We start from the raw sequence: 5558 nt of genomic DNA on the forward strand, positions 1-5558 counted from the left end.
AGGGAACATTAAGGTCTTTATGTATGATTTTATTTGTGACAAAGTAAGGAGCATTGAGGATTTTGGATTGTAAGGATTGAATACGAGAGGAATTCGAAGATTTAGTGGAGCCCCAAAGCTCAACTCCATATGTCCAGATTGCTTATTACAGTCATGTAGATCAGTCTTTTGTAATGTGTTAAAAGTTTATACCGTTTGTCCAGCAAGTGCTGTAATAGTCGAAATCGACGTGCAGTTTAATATACTTAAATTGCTGTCCCCGATTGTAGTATGCAGTATTGTTATTATTTCTCTCAATGTAATGGAGATAATTACCGCAGTTCAGGAGTTTTTGAATTTTCTAGCAAAATATATAATTCAATATTTATTGCTTAAATCGTCATATTTCTTTTCATTCTAGTATACCCATGAACATGACTAGTAAACCAAAAAATCGAAAACATATCATTTCAATGAAGAATGGGAACACGATTACTTTTTTACAATGGTGAATTATATATGTTTAATATTCGCTGGAATGCACCTTATACTGAAACACAGTGTATGAACATAGTATGCATTTCACACCTCTTCCCCATTGGATTACGGTTTTGACAACAAGTTGATCCCGACACACTTTTAAGATAAAAAGTGGATCTTTTAGACAGAACAGTTGGCCACCCCTGTTATAGAGTGTCTTCGTAATTCAAATCAGTCGCCTCAGCCTTGCTTTTGAATGAGGGCTGTCATTCCGACCGATCGTGTCTTAAAGAAGTCTCTTGTGTTTTATTTTAAAATTGTGTAGGTTTTAAAATTATTGCTTTGAGGAATATTTATTTCATTATGACGAATTATGAAACAAAAGGATAAAGCTTCCAAACCTTTCGTCACTGAATATTGATTTAAGTTACAGAACGGAAGTTGGCATCGCCGCAATTTTTCAAAACCACTTTCTGGATTTTCTCTTTAGGAAGTCTGGTAAGTAAATTCCTTAAATTTTTTTGAGGTTAATAAACTTCCAATTGAATGTAATTTATTTTAAATTATCATATTGTAGCATTACGTTTCGGGACTACTGTCCCATATTCATGTACTGTTTTTTTAAACTTAAACGAAATAAACGGGTTTAGAAAAAAAAATCACTAAGTTTAATGTAAAATGCAAAGCAGGACTTTAAAAAAGTGTAATTGGTAGAAAAGTGAGAATAGTGTAAAGATGTGACATGATTTCCTTTATGAAATTCAAATTTTGAATACCTTAACATCCCATTCGTTGCAGATTTGACCCAAAACAGATATGCGTCTTTTTATTCCAAACTCCTCAACCATCCTAACCCATTAATTCTTAATCTTTCATCCTTAACAATCCCTGATAATCCTCCGAGGCGTCTGAAAAGAAGAAGGCCACGGGACCTTCTAGTTTAAATTAATGTTTGAAGTACCACCAATGGGTGGTTCCTTCCCAAGATTTTCAAGTGTATATGAAACATACAACATATTTACTTATTGTATTATTTTGTACAGTTGTAAATTACAATAAATAAATAATAAAAAAAAAAAATTTTGAATAATTATGAGTTGAATATAATTGTATGAATTATAATACATATGGATGAAGATTATTATTGTTTGTAGGTTTAAAGTACATGAATATGGGACAGTAGTGCCGAAACGTTGTGCTACAGTATGATAATTTAAAATAAATTACATTCAATTGGAAGTTTATTATATTAACCTCAAACAATTTTTATGAAAACCACTTTATTTCATGGTGGGTACTATAATTTTAGTAATCTATTTTACGAAAATTTAATTGCTTTTTCCTATCATCAACTATTAAGGTGCCTCCATAGTTTGCCAAACAATGGCAAATTCGTGCATGCGCAAGTTTGTGGATGGGTTATTTGGATTGGCTTGAACAAGTTGTCCAGATTGAAACGGCGCTTGTACTCCATCCACAAATTGTGTTCAGTTAGCATTTAAAATTGAATATTTTAAATTCCTTTCGATTCGGTATGAACTTATTGTTTTAAATCTTGTTTATTAACTTTAGCTCTTCAGTTTTTATTTAACATAGAAATTTATAAAGACATTGTATGTCTAGGTAATTAAATTTACAAGTTTTTGATAAAAATTCTAGAACGAAAATTGAATTTATATGTTATATAGTTCTATTTCGATTGATTTTTATCATCTGCAACCTACTAGTTATTTGAAAATCAAATGTAATATCTAATAAAATTCAAAAAGAACATACAAGCATTTTGATACCGACGTTTGTAGCTAGCTTTGTTTACCTTTGTAAGCATTTGTACAAGTCTTGGATTCGTGGCAAGTGGCAAAGGTGTAGGACCCAGAATAAGAGATAGAGCCCATCAATTAAATCATTCTGTTTCTGAATTTTAAATTTTTTGAACTATTACCCTAGAATTCAAGGAAAATGCATCACTTAATAGTGTGGACTGAACTCCCATATTATACTCCCAACAGAGTCTGGAGTTCTTTTGTCAACAATTTTACTTATATATTTGCCTCTTATTTTCCAGTAAAAATTTTAAAGGCTTGGCGAAACCGAAGGTTCAATGCCGATGTCACCAATGGCTACACACATCTACCCAATTACGCCCGTCCATACCCTAATCTATGAAATCTGTCTTGATTCCAACCCTCCTCCTACTTTAATACCCCTTCGAAGTTTACCCGTCGGTTCAGTGTTTATTAACATTTTAGGAATCCGCTCGTTACTAAGTCCTTAGTATAACCTATAAATATACTAATAGCCCATCTTAGTCGCCACCTATAACCAGAATTATTTACCGGGTAAAGTTCCCTCAATTCAGCTTTGTGTAGCCTTCTTAATTCTCTGGTTAAAGCATCCTTTGCGGCCCGAAAATTTTACGTAATACTTTATTATATTCCTTCCTATACATAGCATTTTTAAATTGTAATTTAAATTTCTTAACAAAAATTTTACTAATTCTGGCTGTTATTTTTATATGTTCGTTACACAAAATTATCTCTTGTGGAAAAGGTTTTTAAAGAAATTGTCGACCTGAATAGAATGTTCAATTAAAAGTTGATTACCCTATGGCCATTAGCAGTAAAGTTCTTTTTAAACTTCCGACCTTTACCCCTTCCAACCTCATGCGGTTACTCCAGATTGCGTTGCCTTGCAGTTTAGGGTTATATGTGTTATATTTTGGAGAGCGCTAACGTAATCTACGCTCATTGGCTACATTATTCTTCATACTACATTATTCATAATAAACTTGTTCTAATTAATAATTATATAACTGACATTAAAAAAAAGGCATTGTTGGAACAACGTCGGAATTATTTTCTTAAAAAATTCGAAAGGCATTAGGTAGAAAAATTGTTGTAATTTATTCATTTGAAACATTTGTTGAATGCTGTGTAGTAGTACGAGATAAACGACCACTATAACTTTAAAATTATTCATATAACTTTTGAAAATACCAAATCTAACAGTTATACATCATTGTTGGTTAGTCATCCTATTCAAGTTTATTTCTTTTTTGTTTTACCTTATGTAACTTCTATAATATTTTCAATATCTCAGCGCATGCGATCTTTTGCTATCGAACAATGCGTGGTGTCCTGGATGTTGATGCCAGGAATAATTTTTTAATGATTGTTAGATTTAGTGTATTTATTTATTTTTTCTCCTCATTCTCTCAACATTTTAACCCCAAAACTGCCTCGTAACGTGGTAAGATATTATTTATTTTAATAAACCCTATCTACCCTTAATGTTCACGATTTACAATGTCATAGACAAATTTATATGACATGTTAGCATGTTAAATTTCACACAAATTTTTATTGATCTCATTTATTGTAGATGAGATAATATATTATAATATTACATTTTATTTTATCGTCAGTGCGTAATGTACATTAGTGTTAATATTGTTAGTTACAAATACACCTTAGAAAAATTTATAGCTGAATTCGTATTGCTTGTTGTGATTATAAAAACTCGTATTATGATGATGCATTTATATATTCGAACCTCATTGTCAAAAATACTAAATAAAGAAGAGTGATTTTTTAAAACTTGAAGGACGTCGCGCTTAATACTTTGTGTTAATTAAACTGCGCGCCAGCGTTAATCTCCCTGCAATCCAGGAAATCCCGACTCCCTTCCATTCCTATTTTATTTATACAGACACTTACTGCGGTCCCTACGCTTATACTAAATCTTCCTAAAACCGACCCAGCCCCTAACAAATTTTCCTATTGTAAATTGTCCTTTCTTATAGTCATCCATTGTAAAAAGCTCGATTTTATCTCTTTTAAGCTGGAACAAATAATTACTTGTTCGGTAATAATTATGAAATGAAAGCTTCGAACGAGTCATTTGTAATTTACTGGGGATATTGCTATAATTTTTTTCGTTTTAGGAAATTGCTTTTAACTAAATTCTTTTTCTTAATTTAGCTATTTTAAAAGCCATTGAAAAAAATCTTAAAACATTATTTTTTAAAACCGATACATTAAAAATTAATTAAATTCCTTATGGTGCCTTAAAAGCTTAATTATTTTCAGCTGTTCAACGTAGCAGTAGTAAATGGTCTATAGTTTGATAAATATTTAACTTGTAATAATTTGTAACAGACGTGACTAATGACATTTTTCTAACAAATGTTTTTCTATAATTATTGAAAATAAAACAGGATATCCTTGAATTTTTTGCTGTTCAACATTTTACCTTTACGTTTTTACAAATACAAGTAGATTTTTATGAGTATTAGTTTGTTTTTTTAGGGCGAAGATTTGATAATTAGTATGACCTATTTATTATAATGACCTATTGGGCCGTAACCCACATTGATGATCATCCAGTTTCTGTTGAAGGATCCTGTTGTACAGGGATATGGAAAAAAATGTATATGCAGTGTTAAGCAAACTAATCCCTTGATAGTTGCTGCATATCGTTGAACCTCCCTTCTTCTTGTATACAGGTTTATTCCTCTCCTTATGGTACGAGATCCTAAGAGGAAAAAAAGGCAGCTATTTCACCCCAATTTTTTATTACTTAATTGAAAACTATGTATAATTACTAGTTAAAATTGACGAGTCTGCCAAATATACGTAGGAGGAATAAAAAATTGCTGCTGTTTCAAAACGTTAAAAATAATTAATTTTTTTTTTTCGGAGCTCTATATCTTAACAACTAACTATTTTATAGTAAATTTAACTATCTTTAATTTGAGTGCAGACAGACATCTGTACGTCCACTAGTCTCTGCAATAAAGTTTTTCATAAATCAAACTTATTGTCCGGACAACTATAAGTCAATTTATTTTAGCTAATATCATGAAAACTACTATTCCTACGAAGGTAAAGGTCATAAACTACTTTATAGTACAATAAACTAGTTTTAATCTGATTGCTAACAGACATCTGTACCTCACATAGTTCCTGAGATATAGATTTCTCCAAATAAATTGACTAACTACTGATATTTCAGTACATTTTTATAAAATGTTGCCTTTTAAAAGGCTATGTCTCGAGAATTATTGGACGTAAATAGCTCTATTAGGGCTACTATTTCAA

The sequence above is a fragment of the Halyomorpha halys genome, unplaced genomic scaffold (genome assembly GCF_000696795.3).
Source record: "Halyomorpha halys isolate HHAL.00 unplaced genomic scaffold, Hhal_1.1 Scaffold139.1, whole genome shotgun sequence".
Lineage (NCBI taxonomy): Eukaryota > Metazoa > Arthropoda > Insecta > Hemiptera > Pentatomidae > Halyomorpha > Halyomorpha halys.